The 27,017-nt window shown below is 39.2% G+C and overlaps 1 pseudogene; it reads left to right on the plus strand.

Annotated features, from left to right (window-relative positions):
- LOC127638972 (sine oculis-binding protein homolog B-like) overlaps window positions 1-27,017 on the plus strand; it is a 44,154-nt pseudogene that overhangs the window by 4,913 nt on the left and 12,224 nt on the right.

Raw genomic sequence — 27,017 nt, forward strand, 5'->3', positions numbered from 1 at the left:
AGGTAGGCAGCTCACATTACATGATCCCTAAAAATGCTGTCTAGGTAGGCAGCTCACATTTCATGATCCCTAAAAATGCTGTCTAGGTAGGCAGCTCACATTACATGATCCCTAAAAATGCTGTCTAGGTAGGCAGATCACATTATTTAATCCCTAAAAATGCTGTCTAGGTAGGCAGCTCATATTACATGATCCCTAAAAATGCTTGAATGATGCATAAAATCATAAGATGCTGCAAAGTCCTTGGTAGGCAGCTCACTATGTTTTAAAACACAACCATGTAGGGCTCTCCAACATTGATCATTTTGAGTGCTTGTTTTGGGGTAAACTCTGCCTCCAGCACGAATCACAAACTCTAGATGTGTTCATATATGAGTAGATTATTAATATGACTTCAGGCATCTGCTCGTCTGAGCATGGTCACTTTGACTTTAATAAACGGGGGTTTGTTTTTGTTCACAGGTGTTTTCTGATATTTTCTGTGAGAGTTTCCGTCTCTACGCGGGAGGAAACGGGTCTTTATGTGGGAGCGATTCGGGATCTCAGTAAATGATACCCATTGGGGGGTGTAGAGTTACAATTTAACTAATTTTAATCCAAACACATGAAACCGTAGCCGGGCCTGATGCAAGCTGGGCCGGGGCCGAAGCGAGGGGTCGCGCCGGGTTTGTTGCCTTTGGCTGCCGCGCTCGCTGCGGTTTGGGACAGACCTGTCACTCTCGCGAAGCAGATGTTTGTATGAACTGCCAAGAAGAAACAAAAACAGCATTGTGGGATGTGAGCGGAGGAACGGAAAAGCCCGTCTCTTGCTAATGAGAAAACGGCACACTCGATCCGATCGAGCCGATGCGGTCGCTGATGTAATTAGTCTTCAGGGCAATCGCAGCGTGAGAGGAGAGGAGGGGTATTTCTGGGAAGCCCGTGACTGTGCCGTGGTGTTGGGTGTCCTGTGATTTCTGCTAACCCGGGATCATATAACCACCCTCTAATCTCAGAGAGAGAGACAGAGACAGAGAGAGAGAGAGAGAGAGACAGAGAGACAGAGAGAGAGAGAGAGAGAGAGAGAGAGACGAGAGAGAGAGAGAGAGACAGAGAGACAGAGAGAGAGAGAGAGAGAGAGAGAGAGACAGAGACAGAGAGAGAGAGAGACAGAGAGAGAGAGAGAGAGAGAGAGAGAGAGACAGAGAGACAGAGAGACGAGAGAGAGAGAGAGAGAGAGAGAGAGAGAGAGAGAGAGAGAGAGAGAGACAGAGACAGAGAGAGAGAGAGTTTTGTATCAAGTTGTTCATGAGAGCCACAATGTCCTTTCTTTTGCGGGATAATTCAAACATTATATTTTTTATCTCATTAATCTCATTCGACAGCATTTGTGTCATAATGTTGATTAGCACAAAAATGAATTTCGACTGGCCCCTCCTTTTCTGTATAAAAGCACAAATGTGTGTTCCAGTGAGTCACTTCCAATGCAAGTCAATGGGGTTTAATCTGTCAACATTAAAAGTATAGACACAAGACATGAACAATATGTGTGTTAACATGATTTTACTGTCATTAAATCACTCACTGACCACATCTGTGTGAAGATATAAAGAATTATACAACTCTGTTGCCATGACGACGCAACGCCGTAAAATTGCCCCCAATGACTTGCATTGTAAATGTGTCACTGGAACACACATTTGTGCTTTTATACAGAAAACGAGGAACGAGTCGAAATTAACTTTTGTGCTAATAATCAACACTGTCTCAAATGCTGTCGATCAAGATTCACTTGTAATTAACCCGGAATATTCCTTTAATTGATGCATTTCATTTGTCAGATTGAATCAAAAACATGTTGTCATACTGACGGCATATGTGCTATTGATGACATTAATAATAGAAGTAGATTAATCAGTACCGAAAGTTGCTTTTTGGAACTCTGTTACTGAGTGACTCCAGCCAGGTTTCCTTAGCAACCAAATTGGCCCGGTTGCTAGGGAGGGTCTGGGTATCTCAGCGAGTATTGACGCTGACTATCACACCTGGAGTCGTGAGGTTGATTTCAGGGCATGCTGAGTGACTCCAGCCAGGTCTCCTTAGCAACCAAATTGGCCCGGTTGCTAGGGAGGGTCTGGGTATCTCAGCGAGTATTGACGCTGACTATCACACCTGGAGTCATGAGTTTGAATCCAGGGCGTAATGAGTGACTCCAGCCAGGTCTCCTTAGCAACCAAATTGTCCCGGTTGCTAGGGAGGGTAGAGTCACATGGGGTAACCAAATTGGCCCGGTTGCTAGGGAGGGTAGAGTCACATGGGGTAACCTCCTCGTGGTCACTATAATGTGGTTCTCGCTCTCAGTGGGGCGTGTGGTGTGTGACTCCAGTAGGTCTCCTTAACAACCAAATTGGCCTGGTTGCTAGGGAGGGTATCTGGGTATCTCAGCAAGTATTAACGTTGACTATCACACCTGGAGTCGTGAGGTTGATTCCAGGGCGTGCTGAGTGACTCCAGCCAGATCTCCTTAGCAACCAAACTGGCCCGGTTGCTAGGGAGGGTAGAGTCACATGGGGTAACTAAATTGGCCCGGTTGCTAGGGAGGGTAGAGTCACATGGGATAACCAAATTGGCCCGGTTGCTAGGGAGGGTAGAGTCACATGGGGTAATTCAATTGGCCCAGTTGCTAGGGAGGGTAGAGTCACATGGGGTAACCAAATTGGACCGGTTGCTAGGGAGGGTAGAGTCACATGGGGTAATTCAATTGGCCCGGTTGCTAGGGAGGGTAGAGTCACATGGGGTAACCAAATTGGCCTGGTTGCTAGGGAGGGTAGAGTCACATGGGGTAACCAAATTGGGCCGGTTGCTAGGGAGGGTAGAGTCACATGGGGTAATTCAATTGGCCCAGTTGCTAGGGAGGGTAGAGTCACATGGGGTAACCAAATTGGGCCGGTTGCTAGGGAGGGTAGAGTCACATGGGGTAATTCAATTGGCCCAGTTGCTAGGGAGGGTAGAGTCACATGGGGTAACCAAATTGGGCCGGTTGCTAGGGAGGGTAGAGTCACATGGGGTAATTCAATTGGCCCAGTTGCTAGGGAGGGTAGAGTCACATGGGGTAACCAAATTGTCCCTGTTGCTAGGGAGGGTAGAGTCACATGGGGTAACCTCCTCGTGGTGGTGATTAGTGGTTCTCTCAATGGGGCGTGTGGTGAGATGTGTGTGGATCCTGGAGAGTAGCATGAGTTATCGGTATCGGTGAAATCCACTATTTAATAATCAATGTTGTTAATGTACAGTAGCACCAAAAAGCACATGGATGTTTTGGACTTTAAACATGTTTCTCAGCACATGTAACTAAACAGGCGTGTGTGTTTGTGTGTGCTTTAGAACTTTGCTGAAAACACAATGAAGGAGCTTTTGGGCTGGTACGGGTACGATAAAGTGGACCTGCAGGAGTCCGACACCTCCGATATACAGAACCATCCCAAACGCAATCATATATCTGTACTTAAAGGTAAACGCACACTGGCACGGTGGCATGCTGTTGGCATTTCATACCAGCTCGTAACTCTCGTGCATTTGTTCTTTAGAGAATTCAGTGCCAATCGCAGTCGAGAGGAAGGTGGCATCATCCTCCTCAGAGCCCGTCAGAAACGGTGAGAGAGATTCAGCAGCCGTCCCGCTCTCACCTTCATCATCGCCATACTCTTCCTCGGCCTCGCCAGCGAGTGAAGGAGCAACACAACATGAACATCATCGTGCCGCTCATCAAACCTTCTGCTGGTGTGGAACTCAAAACACACATTCACAAACGCATTTGTCGAGCCTGATAATGTTTTAATGTTTTTGTAAATGCTCGTCTCTTCAGTGGAGGACGTCCAGAACGATGAGATCGTGGTGTGTTTGGTGTCAGAAGGAGGGAATGAAGCGTTATTCTCTGCTCATGGGTTCAGAGCTCAAGAGCTTCTGCAGCGAAAAGTGTTTCGCTGCCTGTCGGCGTGCATACTTCAAACGAAATAAGGTAAAAGCCCCAACAGAGGTGTGATTATATATCTACAGTATTTTAACAGAGTTCTCCTTTTCATCATTTCGGACATTGACCCATTAATAGAGATGTCATCAAATCACTTTACAATCAACACATACTGCATGTGTTTACTGAACTACAGCACTGACAAATCCACACACACACACACACACACACACACACACACACACACACACACACACACACACACACACACACACACACTCTCTCTCACACTCACACACACACTCACACTCACACACACACACACACACACACACGCACACACACATACCTACTTAACCACAAAATGAGGTCGTATGACAGAATACCCTAACTTTGGGGACACCCCTTTCTAGAGGGTCTAGAGACAAAAGAAAAACATGACTGCACTTCAGGAGACGCTCTCATTACAAATATCACTTGATATTTTCAATAAAACCTTTCCTTAAAGACCTGACAAATTACCTTCACTTTAGGGACAGTATTTTTATGTCACTTTTAGGGACATACACAAACTCTGATCAAGTCAAACTTTTAGGACTTTGTGGTGATACACAAACTCTGATCAAGTCAAACTTTTAGGACTTGATAATTAAATAATATTAGAGGGTGAAAATGCTACAAAAAATTTATTCCAAGTAGGCAGAAACATGCTTCAATGCAAAGTTCTCATATTGACAAGAAATGTACAAGCCAGCACAGAGATATCATTGTTAGAAAGTAAAATATCAGTTTCTTCAGGGTTGAGGATTAGACAACTGAATTTTTATTTGGACTTTGAGATGCCACAATTAGACAGGCAAGCCACAATTCTTCTCACTATTAACTTGAATTGCTGTATAACCTTAAGAAAAAAAAATGGTTTGAACCAAATTCAGCAGTGAGAACCAATATTGCAACCAACTGATGATGTCATCGTGCTTGAATCAGCAAAAACTTATGTGCTAGTTATTTTACTTCTAAGTGCATCCCCAAGTACAGGTTGCTGTGTCACTCATGTGACTCATGCCACAGATCTATTGACACCGAACTCCAACCACCTCCTGCAGGTAGTGCTGATGTCATGGTTGGGAGGATTACTTTGAAATGTATTCCACTACAGATTACAGAATACAGGCTGGAAAATGTAATTTGTAACATGTACCATTAGATTACTCAAGGTCAGTAATTTATTCAAAATACTTTGGATTACTTCAGCACTGGTAGATTTTTTTTCACTTGTTTTGACTATAAAAACTCAAAATACACATGTTAAAAATACATTCTCTGAAAAACTGAAATATCTTATGCAGTGTTGTTTCTAAAACAAGATCACATTTATATGGATAAATATTCCTTCCATCTGAAAGCACTGAATATTAAAAGAAACAAATGACAATAAAATGCAAATTAATCTCTTTGATCTACAAAGTGGAAAACTAATATTACTAATATTTTGTATTTTAAATACGTAATCCCATTACATGTATTCCGCTTTCTCCCCAAACCTGTCCAGCATGACACATTAACAACTTTTCATGCCATCCTAAACTGCCAGTGTAAAAGCCCTCAAAACCCACACTATAGCGGACTCCAGCGCTACACACACACTCCACTTAATAGACATTTCGAGGACTCAGACGCTACACACACTCCACTTAATAGACACTTCGAGGACTCAGACGCTACACACACTCCACTTAATAGACACTTCGAGGACTCAGACATTACACACACTCCACTTAATAGACATTTCGAGGACTCAGACGCTACACACACTCCACTTAATAGACACTTCGAGGACTCAGACGTTACACACACTCCACTTAATAGACATTTCGAGGACTCAGACGCTACACACACTCCACTTAATGTCACTTCGAGGACTCGGACGCTACACACACTCCAATTAATAGACACTTCGAGGACTCCAGACGCTACACACACTCCAATTAATAGACACTTTGAGGACTCGGACGCTACACACACTCCACTTAATAGACATTTCGAGGACTCAGACGCTACACACACTCCACTTAATAGACACTTCGAGGACTCAGACGTTACACACACTCCACTTAATAGACATTTCGAGGACTCAGACGCTACACACACTCCACTTAATGTCACTGAGGACTCGGACGCTACACACACTCCAATTAATAGACACTTCGAGGACTCAGACGCTACACACACTCCACTTAATAGACACTTCGAGGACTCAGACGCTACACACACTCCACTTAATAGACACTTCGAGGACTCAGACGCTACACACACTCCACTTAATAGACACTTCGAGGACTCAGACGCTACACACACTCCACTTAATGTCACTTCGAGGACTCAGACGCTACACACACTCCACTTAATGTCACTTCGAGGACTCAGACGCTACACACACTCCAATTAATAGACACTTCGAGGACTCAGACGCTACACACACTCCAATTAATAGACACTTCGAGGACTCAGACGCTACACACACTCCACTTAATGTCACTCGAGGACTCAGACGCTACACACACTCCACTTAATAGACACTTCTAGGACTCAGACGCTACACACACTCCACTAATAGACACTTCGAGGACTCAGACGCTACACACACTCCAATTAATAGACACTTCTAGGACTCAGACGCTACACACACTCCACTTAATAGACTCTTCTAGGACTCAGACGCTACACACACTCCACTTAATAGACTCTTCTAGGACTCAGACGCTACACACACTCCAATTAATAGACACTTTGAGGACTCAGACGCTACACACACTCCACTTAATAGACACTTCGAGGACTCAGACGCTACACACACTCCACTAATAGACACTTCGAGGACTCAGACGCTACACACACTCCAATTAATAGACACTTCTAGGACTCAGACGCTACACACACTCCACTTAATGTCACTCGAGGACTCAGACGCTACACACACTCCAATTAATAGACACTTCGAGGACTCAGACGCTACACACACTCCAATTAATAGACACTTCGAGGACTCAGACGCTACACACACTCCACTTAATAGACACTTCTAGGACTCAGACGCTACACACACTCCAATTAATAGACACTTCTAGGACTCAGACGCTACACACACCCAATTAATAGACACTTCGAGGACTCAGACGCTACACACACTCCACTTAATAGACTCTTCTAGGACTCAGACGCTACACACACTCCACTTAATAGACTCTTCTAGGACTCAGACGCTACACACACTCCAATTAATAGACACTTTTGAGGACTCAGACGCTACACACACTCCACTTAATAGACTCTTCTAGGACTCAGACGCTACACACACTCCACTTAATAGACTCTTCTAGGACTCAGACGCTACACACACTCCAATTAATAGACACTTCGAGGACTCAGACGCTACACACACTCCACTTAATAGACTCTTCTAGGACTCAGACGCTACACACACTCCAATTAATAGACACTTTGAGGACTCGACGCTAACAAACTCGCCTTGAATGACTCTTTGGGGACTCTGATACTGATATACAAACAATTGAGGATAGAAAAACACACCACACTGTATTGTACTAGCAAACTTTTTTAAATTGACTTTGCAATATATAACATTGACAGGATGTTGCAAAGAATATTACATGCAAATGCACTGCATGCACAATCATTCTCTTAATCCTAAGAAATGCCAAGATGTTGAAAGAGCAGTGAACACATTGTAGAAGATAAAATATAATATATAACCTAGATCGAGAACCTTGGCCTAAACAATTAACTATATCTTCATTCCTCCCTCTTTTCCTCTACTTCACTTTCACTCCTCCCTCTTTTTGTCTACTTCACTTTCACTCCTCCCTCTTTTGTCTACTTCACTTTCACTCCTCCCTCTTTTCCTCTACTTCACTTTCACTCCATCTTTTCCTCTACTTCACTTTCACTCCTCCCTCTTTTCCTCTACTTCACTTTCACTCCTCCCTCTTTTCCTCTACTTCACTTTCACTCCTCCCTCTTTCCTCTACTTCACTTTCACTCCTCCCTCTTTTCGCCTACTTCACTATCACTCCTCCCTCTTTTTGTCTACTTCACTTTCACTCCTCCCTCTTTTGTCTACTTCACTTTCACTCCTCCCTCTTTCCTCTACTTCACTTTCACTTCCCTCTTTTCCTCTACTTCACTTTCACTCCCTCTTTTCCTCTACTTCACTTTCACCTCTCCTTTTCCTCTACTTCACTTTCACTCCTCTCTTTTCCTCTACTTCACTTTCACCTCCCTCTTTTCCTCTACTTCACTTTCACGCTCCATCTTTTCCTCTACTTCACTTTCACTCCTCCCTCTTTTCGCTCTACTTCACTTTCACTCCTCCCTCTTTTCCTCTACTTCACTTTCACTCCTCCATCTTTTCCTCTACTTCACTTTCACGCCTCCATCTTTTCCTCTACTTCACTTTCACTTCCCTCTTTTCCTCTACTTCACTTTCACTCTCCTCTTTTCCTCTACTTCACTTTCACCTCCTCTTTTCCTCTACTTCACTTTCACCTCCATCTTTTCGCTCTACTTCACTTTCACGCCTCCCTCTTTTCCTCTACTTCACTTTCACTCCTCCCTCTTTTCGCTCTACTTCACTTTCACTCCTCCCTCTTTTCCTCTACTTCACTTTCACTCCTCCCTCTTTTCGCCTACTTCACTTTCACTTCCCTCTTTGTCTACTTCACTTTCACTCCTCCTCTTTCCTCTACTTCACTTTCACTCCTCCTCTTTTCCTCTACTTCACTTTCACTCCTCCCTCTTTTCCTCTACTTCACTTTCACTCTCCTCTTTTCGCTCTACTTCACTTTCACCTCCTCTTTTCCTCTACTTCACTTTCACTCCTCCCTCTTTTCCTCTACTTCACTTTCACTCTCCCTCTTTTCCTCTACTTCACTTTCACTCCTCCCTTTTGTCTACTTACTTCACTCTCCCTTTTGTCTACTTCACTCTCCTCTTTTTGTCTACTTCACTTTCACTCCTCCCTCTTTTCATCTACTTCACTTTCACTCCTCCCTCTTTCCTCGCCTACTTCACTTTCACTCCTCCCTCTTTTCCGCCTACTTCACTTTCACTCCTCCCTCTTCATCCCTTTCACTTCTACTTTTAACAACTGTTTTTTCAAGAGAAATGAAAAGTGTTAAACACATAGTGGTGAACAGCTTATGAAACAAAATTCAAAAAAGTGCTGAATATTGAAAAGTCATTTTACTTCTACACGGCTACAAAGCACCCTTTTTTTTGAGAGTTGTGATCCTGTTTCAGCACATAGTTTTTCAGGCCAGTCCATGTTCTGCTCCTTCAAAGCCTCTGGCTCTGCTTCAATGCATCTTTCACAGTCTTGCTTACCAGGAACTTTGCATGTCTTGATGAACCTCATCATGTGCCTTTCTATTGCTTTTACCTCAATGTCCTCCCATTTTCTTTTTGGAGCCTTTAAAGAACCTGAAAAAATAAGGAAATAAAGTTTTAAATCAGAACCAATCATGACATATTGTAATCTGTAGATTATTAGAAAATGTGAAAAGCCCTCAGATGCTTATTGCTCAGGGATGCCAACTGCTTACATTTCAGGAAAATTCCCAGCTTTGAAACCAAAATCAGTCACCTACATGATGTGTGTTTGAAAGAGTTTGTGTCGAGTGAGGATGGGGCCCAAATGGCCAATGGCAGTTAGTAATATTTGTGCTATTCTTTGATCGATCTGACAGGAGTGCAGTTTTCGATAAACAGCTGAGAATAAGGTGAGGCTGCCTATGATCACATAATAGTATTAACACAATAATATTAATCTTCTGCTAAAGGTGCTGTTTCTGTCCTGGTAATGTTGTAATTAAAATGACAAACAAAATTATCACGCTATCGTATGGGATTAATTAGTAAATTGTTCTTAATCGTGAGTAATGCATTTACCGCTAGGTTCTTGATGTCCCAGTGTGTATACTGGGAGGACTTTTATAATGACGTTTATGTTGTGTGGCATTAGATGACTTCACCAATCCAATGTTACTTTCAGTTTTTTCCTGCCTTTCCACAGGTGTGAATGTGGGTTAATACACACAAGGTTTTTTAATAATACTCTTTTACAAGTGGTGTATGCTTTTTTGAAACACTAAGTTTGAGTCATTGCAGTTTATATTGGTTATAATGATGCAAGTTCCTTGTGGCAATTCATGAGCATATGTTAACCGCTATTTACCCTTTCATTTGCATAATAGTGCACATATTCATGAACGTGGCTGTATGGTTGCTGTGCAAAACCAAAAAGAAAGCTATATACTTCCAACTGATTAATATTGTGGAGGATGAGTGTTAAAGAGATTTAATGCCCATTTTAGGACTGCATAATACATTTAATTTATTGATATATCAAGGGCTTGCAAAAATTACATTATTTTAATACTTTAACTTTCATGATGACTTTTTCTTACACAATTCCCACATTGAATGAAGTCACAACAATTGGATCAAAAATAAAAATAGACTCATTCAGAATATCCCACAATATGCTGAAATTAACTATATTCATTTATTTTACAAAGCAAATACAAATAATTGCATTTTGATATCAATCGTAAATGGCATAAATAAATACAGTCAGGTCCATAAATATTGGGACATGGACACAATTCGAATCTGTTTGGCTCTATACACCACCACAATGGATTTGAAATGAAACTAACAAGATGTGCTTTTAACTGCAGACTTTCAGCTTTAATCTGAGGGTATTTATCAGGTGAGCTGTGTAGGAATTACAACAGTGTGCATATGTGCCTCCCACTTTTGAGGGACCAAAAGTAATGGGACAGATTAACAATCATAAATCAAACTTTCACTTTTAATACTTGGTTGCAAATCCTTTGCAGTCAATTAAAGCCTGAAGTCTGGAACGCATAGACATCACCAGACGCTGGGTTTCATCCCTGGTGATGCTCTGCCAGGCCTCTACTGCAACTGTCTTCAGTTCCTGCTTGTTCTTGGGGCATTTTCCTTCAGTTTTGTCTTCAGCAAGTGAAATGCATGCTCAATCGGATTCAGGTCAGGTGACTGACTTGGCCATTGCATAACACTCCACTTCTTTCCCTTGAAAAACTCTTTGGTTGCTTTCAGAGTACGCTTCTGGTCATTGTCCATCTGTACTGTGAAGCTGTCCAATGAGTTCTGAAGCATTTGGCTGAATATGAGCAGATAATATTGTCCTAAACACTTCAGAATTCATCCTGCTGCTTTTTTCAGCAGTCACATCGTCAATAAATACAAGAGAACCAGTTCCATTGGCAGCCATACATGCCGACGCCATGACACTACCACCACCATGCTTCACTGATGAGGTGGTATGCTTTGGATCATGAGCAGTTCCTTTCCTTCTCCATACTCTTCTCTTCCCATCACTCTGGTACAAGTTGTTCTTTGTCTCATCTGTCCATAGGATGTTGTTCCAGAACTGTGAAGGCTTTTTTAGATGTTGTTTGCAAACTCTAATCTGGCCTTCCTGTTTTTGAGGCTCACCAATGGTTTACATCTTGTGGTGAACCCACTGTATTCACTCTGGTGAAGTCTTCTTGATTGTTGACTTTGACACACATACACATACCTCCTGGAGAGTGTTCTTGATCTGGCCAACTGTTGTGAAGGGTGTTTTCTTCACCAGGGAAAGAATTCTTCGGTCATCCACCACAGTTGTTTTCCTGTGGTCTTCCGGTCTTTTGGTGTTGCTGAGCTCACCGGTGTGTTCTTTTCTTTTTAAGAATATTCCAAACAGTTGATTTGGCCACACCTAATGTTTTTGCTATCTCTCTGATGGGTTTGTTTTGATTTTTCAGCCTAATGATGGCTTGCTTCACTGATAGTGACAGCTCTTTGGCTCTTATAGTGAGAGTTGACAGCAACAGATTCCAAATGCAAATAGCACACTTGAAATGAACTCTGACCTTTATCTGCTCCTTGTAAATGGGATAATGAGGGAATAACACACACCTGGCCATGGAACAGCTGAGTAGCCAATTGTCCCATTACTTTTGGTCCCTTAAAAGTGGGAGGCACATATACAAACTGTAGTAATTCCTACACCGCTCACCTGATTTGGATGTAAATACCCTCAAATTAAAGCTGAAAGTCTGCAGTTAAAGCACATCTTGTTCGCTTCATTTCAAATCCATTGTGGTGGTGTATAGAGCCAAAAAGATTTGAATTGTGTCGATGTCCCAATATTTATGGACCTGAATGTATATTGTAAGTGACCTGCATGCAATTTGGAACAAAAGACAACTTTGTGATCTCTGGGATAGATCAGAAATACTGTAGGCACCAATGCTCTTTTGGGAAACACAGCCCTGATCTTTCCCATTATACATTTTAAAATTAATTTCAATTTAAAAGGTAAAATTTTAGCACTTTCAAAATCAGTGATTATTCATGATTAATGATGTAAAATTATGTGATTCATCACGATTAAAACTTTTAATTGACCGACAGCACTAGTTGTAATAAAAAACACAAGATTGTGTCATATTCTTATAAACAGCATTGTTTTATACTATGCATATGTTCTGTGATTAATGAATACAATTGTAATTACATAAAAAAAAGATGTGTGAAAATATAGAAGTTCTAACAAAAGCCAGCAAAACAGCTTAAACCTTACTGAATGTACATTTAAATCATTTACTTTCTTTAAACTTGCAGTCTATTTTCCTAAAGAAAGCCCAGAGGCATACCCCAAGATATAAAACAACCTTTTTACTCCGAACTGGCCTCCCTGATTGTTGTCTTTAGTTAATATAAAAGTAATTCTTGGTGATTAAATGATTGGTTAAAACTTTGCTTACTTTGATCCTTTTGTGATCCAGACAGTTGAGCCGCCTCTTCTGGGGATGCTGACTGAGATGGGTCGCTGCAATCCTCCTCATCACTTGACATATCATTAATCTAGGGGTTCAAATTGTTCTAAAAGAAAGCATTGATGAATGAAAATATAATATCATCATAGCATCATACTTTCAAATGTAATTTTTTTTCTTACATTTTCTGTCAAAAACTTGCATAGACAAAAATATTAGCATAGACATGCAAGCATGCTCATACCATTTGGGTCAATTTCAATCTCATCAAGCTGCCTTTTCCTTTGAAGTCTGAGAGTGTTCCCTTTCCATTGCTAACAAGACCTTGCTCATCTTTGCCAGCTGCAGCGCCCTCCGTAAGCTGTAATATTGTCTGTGGATTCTGATATCATGACCGAGGAAATCAGCCAATTGATCTGCTTCGCTCTCATCAAGGTTCAAGATTTTTGACATGGTTGCTATGTGTTTCCTCAGCTTAGTTGATGACAGTGCTTCTGGATTCTTTATGCCACATTCCTGAGCAGCTCTGTAAATGCACTCTCCTCCTCGGTATGCAGGCATTGCTCCTGATCTGGCAAACAGAAAAGGATTCTCAGCTGGGACTTCACAAACCTCACGTGTTTCAACAAGCAGCTCCATGGCAGAAACCATTGAAGGCTTGAGAAGCACAGGAACCTTTCTCCCTCGCTTACCACGGATCTCAACTCGGTGAAGTGCAGACACAACTTTCTCTCGAACTCCGAAAGACAGATCGCTAGGGTCTTCATGTAGCTCAGAAGAATCCCTGCTTTTAAAAGCTGCCAAAAGCATTCGTGGATACCTCACCTTCTCTTCTTCTGTTGAACAGGATGACTTGCGCCAATGTGACCTTAGCAAGAGCTGAATAGCTTTTTGCCGATGGGCAGTTTCTGAGCTTGCTTAGGAACTGTTTGTGTTTCTTTTCCAGATGTGCATGCAGAACTTTGACATCTTGAGTGAAAGGAATGATCTGAGGCGTGTTCCACTTGGCTTCTTTTAAAGTAGTTAAAGCACCAGCAGAAATGTATTCGCTCCATCTTGCCTGGTGTATTTTTCTGAAGTCTCGAGCACACTCAGCACGCTGATGGTCTCCGCGACATCATGGCATTGCTCTCAACAATACTACAGATCTTGTTTAAAGAATGACCAAGTTTGAGAGCTAGAGAGGGAATGCGGTAGCAGTTTTCTCTTCATCATAGCCAGATACAACTTTAACAGCTGAAATGACTTGTTTGAAATTTGCTGGAATGATGAAGTCCACCATAGATCTTAGCCGAGTAATCTTCCTTGCTTCAAGAAGAAGTCTGCCAACTTCTCTCATCTTCTGTCTGATGTAGTCATGTTTATTAACATCAGATCCCATCCTATTAAACATGTGCTCCCCAGTTGCATGATGCAGCAGTCAGAGTGAACAACACGGGAAACTTCATCATAGTTCATAATGGAAAGTATATTCTTTAAACCTTTGCTCACTTCTAAACCAACTGGAGTTTTCAGAGCTTAGAGTGATCGGACTCTTTTCCTGCCCTTGGATTCATCATCTTTAGGTTTCAGAGGACAGTTCTTTAAATGTTTCCAAAGGCTACGCTTGTTGTAAAGCCCTTGGCAGTAAACACAGTGAATGAAATCCTTGGCTTTTTTGTTTCTTTTGGACGGTAGCAGGCAACCATCTCTCCATGTCCATTTCTTGCCACATCTGTGTTGTGGGCAAAGTTGCCCTTTTTCTAAGGAGGTTTAACTGATTCAGCTCTCTTTAGAATGTTTTGGAAACGAACTGCCTTTTGCAACGCCCACTTCATTGCGTATGGACAGATTCAAGGTGTCTTGCCATTTTTGAAAAGGCTTAGAGCAATAAAGACAATACTGCTTCTTATATGACTTATGCATCCTGCACAGGTGATGGCATTGATTGAATAAAAGACCTATCTTCAGAAGAGGGGTCTGTCTCTTTGGTTTTGCATTGCACTTTAGCATTTGGTGATGGTGTTGTCACGTCTGTGTCTGATGAACTGCTTGTATCTTTATAGCTTTGTGAAAAGGTGAAGTTGGATTTTTCAGAGAACTTTTGACCATACCTTTTCCAGAAGTCTTTTCATTAGCTTCATCTAAGCTACTTTCAACCATGCTATATCCAGAAGCACTATCATCTGATTCGCCTGAGCTGCTCTTGGGTACATAGTCAACATCGCTGTAGTCTGTAACATCTGAATCACTGAGGGCTTTCCATGAGTACTGAAAAGAGAACAACACATGATGAAAATAAGGATGTACAATTTCAGTAAGTTTCAGTGCTCAAATAAGGGGAGTGAACTTTTAAATAAGATAAGGTGTTAGTAGTCTATGGGCATTATGTGGTTTCTGTAAATCTAATTAGCATTGTACTGTGGTTACTTAAGTGTAATGACAAGCAAGACACTCTTTCAGGTTATCATACAAGCATTAAAAATGCTGCATAGCATGTCACGCACTCTCACATAATTTCTCTAATAATCTAAAATGCCCTTCTTTGGAGAGTAATATGTGATTGGAATTTGAGTGCACAAAAATTTTTATCAAATAATTATGGTTGGACATTTATGTAATAATAGTGACTTATCTTAATAGAGATATTAAGACTGGGTGGCCGCTTCATCTCCACCGATATACTGTATATATTTATATAGAAATAAAGTGTCAACTGGTGGAGATTTTTTTATATTGTTAATATCATTGTATGTAAATATCTAATGCTTCACCTGGTTGCACTGACAGACAAACATGCAGAAAGATGAACACACAAAATGCGGACAGCATTGAATTTGATCATTCAAGAAGAGGAATGTATTTTATATAAAAATGTGCCGCTTTCTCATGTTCTCACTAGGGCTGGTTTATAGGATGATTTAATTGTATATCGATGAATAGAGCTGGGTAGTTTCCAAATATTTTAAACAGTATCCCATTTACCATGATTTTAAAAACGTGCTAATCGAAAAATTAAACAATTAAAATCATTTCGGATTTTAGAGACAGGCTGTGTCAATTTTCATTGCTCTGTTGATTGCTCTACATGTTCTCTAAATAGAATCAGCGGATGACATCAACGGATGATCACTTTTGCACTGATATTCCTGGCCAAATTGAGAACAGATACTAAGGATGTCTGCATACTATTTACATGTCACAGCAAGCATTGTCCTACATAAAGACATTGGAGTAAGCCATGTGGATGAATCTGCTTGTTTTAGGTGCTTATGCCTCAAGTTGGCTGGAGTTTGTTTTGTGGAATATTTCTACAGGACATTGAGTGAGTTTGACTGCACAAAGAACTGAATAGATGCTTTGTGCAGGTTCCGCTAGCGCTGGAGCTTGTTTTGTGCAGGCCCAGACCTTCAAGACAATTAAGTGGATGAATCTACACTTTTTTGTGTGTTTATTCCGCTTTATGGGCTGGAGTTTGTTTTATAGATGATCTTCTGATGTGTAATTCTGTTTAAAAAAATTGTGTGGAAGCACCGGACTTGAGCAATCTGATGGCAAGTTTGTCGCAGGGACTATCGTGAGGCGTACATGGACTGTTTGAGTTTAGAGGGATGGACACCAATTGGTGATGTTGTGCTTAGGGTTAATGCACATGTTTTTCTTTTTTTTGCTGGGGAAAGTTCGGGGTTGATTGTTGCACCAATGTGGAATGTGGTCTTTATAATTACATTTTTATCTAATTTCTCTACTATGTTAATGTCAAATACTAATATGAGTGGATTGTCACTTCCACATGGAATGTGAATGGTTGGGACACCCCATAAAAAGAAGGAAGGTTATTTATTTTCTTAAAAACGAAGAAATAGGATATAGTGTTTCTTAAAGAAACACAAGTTTTCTGCAGGAAGCTGAACATTTTGGGAAGATATGGGATGGACATGTTTTCTTTAGTGCTGGCTCGAGTAAGAGCAGGGGAGTCATTACATTGATAAGTAAACATCTACAATTCAAATGTCTCCAACGGATTAAAGTTAAATTAGAGTCATTATTTTTTTTTTGAAATTCAGGGCAAAGGTTGATTTTGGCTAATATTTCTGCACATAACAATGTGCATTATAACAATATAATGTTGGGAGGAGACTTTAATCTATTGATGGATTCAGTCCTTGATCATAGTAAAGGAAAAGTGTGTAAGTCCCCTAGAGCAACATCTACGCTTCAGAGGATGTGTACAAATCTTGGTCTTACAGATATTTGGAGACTTTTGAACCCATATGGTAGGGTCTATACATTTGAATCCATATGGTAGGGACTATACATCTTAGTCTCTGATCACACTCTGGTGAGTTTAAAGGTGTTGCCACATACAGAGAGAAAAAAAAAAAGAATATAGTTGGTGTTTTAATGTTTCCCTTTGCAAAATTCTGAGTTCCAACTAATTTTAAAGTCCGAAATCATTGTTTATATGGAGTCCAACTGGTCCTCATTATCTTCTGTGGGCGTGGCTTGTAGACACTTAAGGCATTTCTTAGGGGTCGGATCATACAGTATGCCTCATTCATCAAAAAATCCAAAGCATGAGAACTCGTGGAGTTGGAGGGGAATATTAAAAGTGCCGAGGCAGAGCTGAAGCTGCCAAATGTCGCCTGATGGCCTCAGAGAATTGACCCGATTGAAATACAGATATAATACTATTTTGTCATACTTTGAGTCGGGGACAAAGCAGGGAAGCTTTTGGCTAGATATATAAAGGAAAGAGTCTTTTTCTACCATTCCCTCAATTAAATCTGCTGCTGGTGAAATATTTACCATTGATATTAATAATACTTTTAAAGAAATCTATCTTGATCTTTATAGTTCCATGTTTTCGCCTACTGATGAAGATATTAGAAATTTTGTGGAACCATTAGATCTCCCTAAACTGTTGACTGAGCAAACATTTTTTATTGATTCTGGAGATAAACTTGGAGGAGCTTACAGGTAATTAAGCCCTTACCTACAGGCAAGGCTCTGGGGTCTAAATTCTATTTAACTGGTCTAAATCTGAAACTTTGGCTCTGACAGCATACTGCTCTAGAAACAGCTTTTCATCTGACATCTTTCAGTGGCCCAAACAGGGCATTTAGTATTTGGGTATTTTATTCCCAGCAAATTTATGTGAATTTATGTTAATTTTGACCATTTAAAAAAAAATTTGAGGGATGTGGGCAGGTGGGGTATGTTGGTTAATTGTATATGTTTTTAAGTCATCAAGTATTTTATTTGGACTGTTTGTTTATATGCTGTCTGTTGTTATTTTATGTTTGACCACTGGAATGTATGTGTGGTTGCAGGTGGTGGGGGTACATAAATGTTAAAAGTTGTTTAAATTGAGTTCTATTTCATTTTTAGGAGGCAGTAACTGCATTACCCAAGCATAAAACAAACACAAATTAATGTGCATGTACCAGAAGCTAAACTGGTATGGCTGACATCCACAGATTGTCTACTAAATGTGTATACCCACCTCCCTTAATGAGACAGGCTCAGGTTCCTGTGATAAGCCATTCCCTGCGGTGGATGCAGCACAGGGCAAAGGTGATGAGGATTGTGCACATTAAGTGGTGAATGTGATGGTGTATCAGATGTGCATACTTCAGTGGGTGACGGGACAGCTGGAAAACATAATCAGAAGTAATATCATATGGACTAAATGAAAGGCTCAAAAGTACCAAAAAAGCACCTGTAAAGAAATTGAGGTGTTAATTATTTGTGATGCGCCTGTGTTCATATATATTACTCACCGAGCAATCTTTTGTGACAGCTGTTTAGTGACCTGATCATGCAATAGCTTGAGATGTTTCTTTTCACTCTCATTCCTCTCAGTCTCTGCTCTTTTAAAGCTATTATAACAATCTTCATGATGTTGTCGCAACTTTGACATTCTTGATTGAAACCGCTGCTGTAGATATAAAAGAGGTATTTAGCTTAAGCCAAGAGTAAAATATACATTGTCAATGTTAAAAACTGTGGCACCTAAAGACATTTAAGCATCACTGAGGTGAGCCAAAAGGTAAGATGTATGTTTTGTTAATTTAACGAAGTTGTTTTATTTTTGGTAAGCACTGCTCTGGTATAGTTGAGGGAAAAGTGAGGACAAGTCAAAGAAATTTGGTATCACTTCTCACTTGACTTGTTAACACTTACATTAAGCCGTGGAAGGGAAGAATGTGACCAGAAGTGAAGATTATCATAACTTTTAATTCTGTTATTTTCTTATAAACATCATTAATTTAGCTTGGGAAGACATTAATGGCCGGACTGCAGTTGTGTCGATTACATTGGGACTATCAAAATTTGGTACCTGTTGACTTGCATTGTAATGGACCTACAGAGCTGAGATATTCTTCTAAAAATCTTTATTTGTGTTCTGCTGAAGAAAGAAAGTCATATTCATCTGTGATGGCATGAATATAATGAAAGAATTGTTATTTTAGGGTAAACTACTCCTTTAAGAGTTAGTTATATTGTTTTAATGCATTGTAAAATCCGCCTCTAAGCTTCAAAATTACCCATTTTGTCATTACAAGGAGTGAAGCAGAATTAACTGTACTTACCGATTTCTGTGGGCCCAAACTGCTGACTGATTTTACATCACTGGATTCTGTTGACGGTTCATTTAAAGACTGGAGAAATATGAGACCGCAGAAACACATTAGCAATTAATGACAGGAAAAGGCATCATATATTGCTGCTTATGAATTCTAGCATTTTCTTTTATGGTACCTTGGCTCTCCACTGCCAGTCCGAGTCAGCCATAGTTGTAAGTGATTTCTTCACCTGGTAAAATGTCTCAGTACAGCAAATAGACAAAGATGAGGCTTTTTCTTCACTTCAACAGTTCTCATTTTGCAAGTTGGATTTTTGTGCTCATCGCTGACAAGTCTTCCCAGGGACTTGTCTTCCTTGGATGCATCCATACTATATAAACACACACACTTACCATTAAATGTATGCAAGACATATACAGAAGTGTTTTTCACATCTACAGTCTGTTTTATATTAAAGGCACAGTTCACTATAATTCTCTCATCATTTACTCGCCTCATATGACTTTCTGTCTCCTGTGGTAATCATTTTTGACGTGTTTTGGTCCTTACAATGTAAGCCAATGGAGTCCAAAGCTTTCAAGCTCAAAAAGGTTATAAAGGGAAAACATACAGCTGCTCAAAAAAATTTAATATTGTGGAAAATTCATTCAAAAGTGGAACTTTCTATATTCTAGATTCATTTCACATAAAAAATTATTGTTGCAATCTTGATGATTACTGCTTACAGCTCATAGAAATAAAAAATCCAGTATCTCAATATATTAGAATACAGAATTTATAATACAGAAATATCAACCTGAGAAGAGTTTTAATCAGCTAATTAACTCAAAACACCTGCAAAGGTTTCCCGAGCCTTTAATCTCCGCCTGGTTCAGTACACACAACCACAATCATGGGGAAGACTGGTGACTTGACAGTTGTCCAGACGACACTCATTGACATCCTCCACTAGGAGGGTAAGCCACAGAAGGTCATTGCTGAATGAGTGCTGTTCCATTCCAAGACCAGAGACAACGCCAGAACCGTCTTACCTGGGTTAAAGGAGAAGAACTGGACCGCTGCTCAGTGGAGAGGCCAGTGTGAAGTTTCCACAGTCAGTGATGATATGGGGTGCCATGTCATCTGCTGGTGTTGGTCCACTGTTTTCTCTCAAGCTCAGAGTCAATTCAGCCGCCTACCAGGATATTTTAGAGCAATTCATGCTTCCATCTGCTGACAAGGTTTTTGGAGATGCTGATTTCCTTTTCCAGCAGGACTTGGCACCTGCCCACAGAGCCAGAACTACAAGTAACTGGTTTTCTAACAATGGTATTACTGTGCCCAACAATACAGACAAGCTGATGGCCGCTATCAAAGCATCCTGTGCTTCCAGAACACCTCGGCAGTGCCACAGACAGATTGCCTCCATGCCACGCCACATTGATGCAATAATTTGTGCAAAAAGAGCCCTGACCAAGTATTGAGTGCATAAATTAAAATACTTTTCAGAAGGTTGACATTTCTGTATTATAAATTCTTTATTCTAATATTTTGAGATACTGGATTTTTTATTTCCATGAGCTGTAAGCTGTAATTATCAACATTAAAACCAAAAAAAAAAATTTCATGTGTAAGGAATCTAGAATATATGAAAGTTCCAATTTTTAACTTTTCCATGATATTCACATTTTTTAGATGCACCTGTACCTCTCAAGTGTTTAGTCCATGTCTTCTGAAGTGATAAAATTAGCTTTGGGTGAGAATTCAACCCAAATATGTCATTATTCTCTATAAATCCTCCGCTGTAGTTCATGAGAGAAGCTGGTTTACGGTTGTTTGCACTTGACACATGTGCAGAGCACTCTACATTTCAAATGTGAAAGGAGTTATTCATTAATAAAGATTTATAGGAATGATGACTTAAATTGGGAGTCAGATAGAATAAGAATGAGTAAATGATGAGAGAATGATCATTATTGGTAAAATTGGCCCTTTTACTCTCTTGAAGAAAAAGATCTCTTTGAGTTTCCCTGCTACATCAAGTCAACAGTTCTTGATGTACTTACCACCAATATTTTCCATGCCACTGAAAATCAAACAAGAATGTGCTCTCAGTTTCAGTGTAGTTTTTAGTTCGTTCAAGACTCTCCTTTGAACTCAGAAGTTCACCTCTGTATTCAAGAACAAAGTCTCCTCTGCAGAAAGATTCAGTGGTGAAAACGCCACGCCTAAAGCAGAAAAAAACATTATTTTGATTACTGTTACAGGGTGTCTGCAATCTCATTTAATAAGTAAAATGGAAATATCTGAAATGTACTAACATTTTACTAATTCAACAGTTCAGCTGCAATACAAAAGTAATCCAAAGTACTTATATTTGAATTGTCTTGCCTTTATATTTGCTGATGTACTGCTCTTGAAGACCAGGCTTTTCAGTTTCAAATATGATGTTATCTTCAGCATCCTGCTGAGGTCTTCTACGCCTTTTACGGATAGCCAGCATGCTGAATTCCACACATAGGGCAATTTTCATGAGGGAAAAACGATTATATAAAATTAATGGAATAAACAAGCATAATTACAATGTAAAAAATATCTTAGAAAGAATTGTTCAATCAAAAAAGAGAGAGAGAGAGAGAGAGAGAGAGAGAGAGAGAGACTCCAAATTAAATAATGACAGAATGTTGATTTACATTGGGGTTTAATCCCACTGGTCACAACTGTGATCACACTTTGCTTCCATGTTTGTGGAGTATTACAGTAAGAGGTAAGATATAAATAATGATATACACCAAACTATTTCATTTCTACTTCACCACAGAAAGATAATGTCCTCAAAGCAAAATATGTTAAAATACAAATAGCAAATTTGGTACCTTAGGTACTGCTATTAATGCATTTCTAAGATTTACACTGAATTATATCCATCAATACACAAATGTGACTAGTGGGAAAGCACAAACTTAACTGGCTTAATTGTTTAATCGTCAACTTCATAATTAAACAGGTTCAACTAACAATTGACATGAAGAACACAAGTGAATACAACGCTAAACATCGATTTATTAGTCAAGAATCTCTTATTGTATATTTTTATGAAAAGACATCTTACCTTTTCTTCCTTAATGAGCGTGTTCAGTGTTGTCGTTCGCGGGAAAAACTGTCTTCGCTCCATTAGACGTCATTGTCACGTGTCTGAATTCCCGGAAAACGAGGTTTGTCACGTGTTAAACTCGCAATGACACACATTCATACTAACGATTTCTGCCATATACGATATAAATAGTATGTTTAGTCTTGTAGGAAGCTTTTCTGAAATTAAATGTTTAGACAAATATTCTGATAACGTCTTTTTTTTCTTATTCTGATACAGATTTTGCCAACTATGTATTTTTATAGTGCAAACACAATACATTTAAATGCTAAAAATGCATAATCTCATGTTCTCATGAAAACTGACATTCTACCTTTCGTTTAGTTGAAAAACGCCACATATCAAATGTCTTTCAAAACATAATTAATCTCATCGCGTTACTGTGTAGTGACGTCACTGCATCTCACGGTCAGCGCGAGAGCGCCCATCCCCCTTCAAGACTTTTCCGCGGGCAAATCAAGTGCTTCTGAGTGAAAGCAGAGTGGGGAGGGGGTTAATTGAGGTGTCTCCAAACTTACACTTCACTTGCAATCTTATGTTCTGTTCATTCTAATAAATCAATGGCATTTCCCATTAAATACAAAGTTAGAAAAGTGGCTATGTCTAGTAACATTTCTTTTAATTGCTTTATTTACACAATAATTTAAATTATCAATATTCTTATGAGTATATCTACTTTATCTTTTTTGAGCACGTCTAATTTTCTTTCCCTTTTGAGCATGTCTACTTTTCTTGCTTTTTTCAATTTTTTGAGCTGTGAAGTTTTTGCATGTGAAGTTTTGCTCTGGATAGGCAGCAGTGATCAGGTGTGTGGGGAAGGGCAGCCTACACTGACCTGTATCTGATACACTGCACAAATATCTATCTTAAATCATCTTGATTTCTGATTCCTTAAATACCATTATTGTAAGAAACTATGTAATATGGACATAACTTGGCTGATGGTTATTCTGCATCAAATCATCAAATTATTTTTATTTATTACTTAAGAATACATTTCCCAGCTTAATCACTTTGTCACATGAAAAGCAGCATATACAGTCCCCTTGCAATAAATACATAAAATAATCTACTTTTAAGGGTTAGGTAAGAATTCAACTGAGATTTGCTTCAAGACAGTAAATTAATCTCCATGTCTTTTAATATAATTATAGTATATACACACATATACATATATATATATTTGTATATATATATTTGTGTGTGTGTACTGTGTATATATATATATATATATATACTAATATCTAAATTACAGTACAATCCAATTGACTGCAATGCATCGTTCGCGCCGCCTCCGTCTCGGTAATTCTCGGTAACTCTCGGTAAACGGGGAGGGGGTAGTGTGGCAGATAAGGATCGGGATTAGAAAAACATTTTGGACATACGATTTAAATCTCCCAGTGCTTAACCAAAACCACTCTATTTTTATTTACTCACTAATGATTTACAATGTAATGTTTTAGTGCAAACACACGACATTTAAATGCAAAAAACGAATTGGGTAATACATACATAATCTCATGTTCTCATGAAAACTGACATTCTACTTTTTTCTTTTAGTTGAAAAACGCCACATATCAAATGTCTTTCAAAACATAATTAATCTCATCGCGTTACTGTGTAGTGACGTCACTGCATCTCACGGTCAGCGCGAGAGCGCCCATCCCCCTTCAAGACTTTTCCGCGGGCAAATCAAGTGCTTCTGAGTGAAAGCAGAGTGGGGAGGGGGTTAATTGAGGTGTCTCCAAACTTACACTTCACTTGCAATCTTATATTCTGTTCATTCTAATAAATCAATGGCATTTCCCATTAAATACAAAGTTAGAAAAGTGGAAAAGTGTCTAGTAACATTTCTTTTTAATTGCTTTATTTACACAATAATTTAAATTATCAATATTCTTATGAGTATATCTACTTTATCTTTTTTGAGCACGTCTAATTTTCTTTCCCTTTTGAGCATGTCTACTTTTCTTGCTTTTTTCAATTTTTTGAGCTGTGAAGTTTTTGCATGTGAAGTTTTGCTCTGATAGGCAGCAGTGATCAGGTGTGTGGGGAAGGGCAGCCTACACTGACCTGTATCTGATACACTGCACAAATATCTATCTTAAATCATCTTGATTTCTGATTCCCTTAAATACCATTATTGTAAGAAACTATGTAATATGGACATAACTTGGCTGATGGTTATTCTGCATCAAATCATCAAATTATTTTTATTTATTACTTAAAAATACATTTTCCAGCTTCATCACATTACTTTGTCACATGAAAAGCAGCATATACAGTCCCTTATGCATACATAAATAAAATAATCTACTTTTAAGGGTTAGGTAAGAATTCAAATGAGATTTGCTTCAAGACAGTAAATTGTATATATGTATGTGTGTATATATATATATATATAATAAAGTGCTCCTCTGTGGAGATCATCAAGAGCACCAAATTCCTTGGTGTTCACCAGGCTGAGAACCTCATCTGGTCCCACAACACCAACTCTATTACCAAGAAAGCCCAGCAGTGTCTCTACTTTCTTCGAAGTCTGAGGAAAGCACATCTCCCACCCCCCATCCTCACAACATTCTATAGAGGGACTATTGAGAGCATCCAGCTGCATCACTGCCTGGTTTGGGACTTGCACCATTTTGGACCGCAAAGCCCTGCAGAGGATAGTGAGGACAGCTGAGAAGATCATCGGGGTCTGTTTTCCCTCCATCAAAGACCTTTACACTAAACGCTGCATCCAGAAAAAGCAACCAACATTGTGGATGATCCACACTCCCTCACATAAACTATTCACCTTTCTGCCGCCTGGCAAGAGGTACCGAAGCATTCGGGCCCACACGGCCAGACTGTGTAACAGCTTCTTCCCCAAGCTATCAGACTCCTCAATACTCAGAGACTGGTACTAACTGTATATGGTAGAACGACAATAAAACCACATGACTTAACCTGAACATCACAGTGTAGTATGTCACTTTTTTTTTATTTACTGCAAGCCACTTTGCTTACCCTGGACATTGGTTTGAAAACTGGCTAAAAAGAAACACATTTATCAAGAAAGTCAGTCTATTTTTCTTTTTGAAGATGAAGGCTATTCCATGCACCACTACTTTAAAGAATAAAACAATCTGAATTAACAGAGAAATGGACAAGCCAGATGCACAACTAGTACACAAGTCCATCAGACTCTCTAGATAACTCCGCACAAATCCTAGACCTGTACATGCAAATACCAGTTTTATTCTGCAACATTTAGAAGAGAAGAATTTTAGGTAGACTTAAAAGAAAAAAAGTGCCTGACACTGGCTAATAGGAAAAAAGATAGAACATGCAATTTAAATAATGAACTGATAAATGATTAATCCATTCAAATGTCTCTATTCTGTACAAAGTTTGAGATGTTGAGCTGTTGTTCAACGTTTGATCGATAAGGTCAGTGAAAGGTGTTCACTTGAAGATCTAGAATAAACTGACTGCTAGGAATGCCTGAGGTGTCAATGCTGCAAGTGTAGGATTCTTGAACACAGCATTTATTTTAATTAAATTAGTCATTTTTAACAAAAATTTCTTTACTGCATTTCTTGTTAAATTTAAAGCATCTTTGATTAATAAAAGTATAATTTACTTACAAAAACATACAAAGTTCATAGTGATCCCAAACTTTTGAATAGTAGTTTATCTGTATACTTGTATCTAGTAATTTGTAAGTATACACATATCTATACTTATACAGTATATGCATACTTAGTGATATTGCACAATTGGTCACTGTACTTTTAAAAACTTTTTTATTTCATTTTTTTTGTATTGTATTTTTTTCCTGCATTAAATAAATATTCAAAATAACCACTCCAGCAAAGGGTGCAATATTTCCTGTTAATTTCCACTTTTGGCTTTTTGTAACATTGTACATCTTTAATCTAAAATGTTGCCACAGACATTTCACAAATGATTTGAACATTGATTATGATTTGAACAGTCAATATGGACAGGCTCTACACATCATTCAAAATAAATGTGTTACCCCTCAGTTATGAAAAGCAATTAATTGTCAATCAGGCAGTCTGCACCTTCTCCCCTGCCAACAGTTTTTGTGACTTTTAGCTCCTGCAACAGGGGAACTTTTACCCCCAATACTATCCTTGCCAAAATTCAATGTTTATTGAAAAACTTTTTATTTAATCACCTTCAACAAAACTCTTTTGTCTCAAAATACATAGAATCATTTCAGGTATTCTAATTTTCTACATCAATTTGCAGCATTTTTAAACATTATAGTTAGTGATTTTTTTCACTAAATTATATTAAATTATAAATTATATTAGCTACATTAAAATAATAATAACAATAATAATAATAAAATAACAAAGCAGCCAAGTATGTCAACAGGAACAACAGGGAAATTAACTATTAAATAAGAATTGTGTTTAAAGTTAAGCTTCTCCTTGTAAAATAAATAGGGCTGGCCCATG

Source organism: Xyrauchen texanus, chromosome 47, assembly GCF_025860055.1.
Source record: "Xyrauchen texanus isolate HMW12.3.18 chromosome 47, RBS_HiC_50CHRs, whole genome shotgun sequence".
Lineage (NCBI taxonomy): Eukaryota > Metazoa > Chordata > Actinopteri > Cypriniformes > Catostomidae > Xyrauchen > Xyrauchen texanus.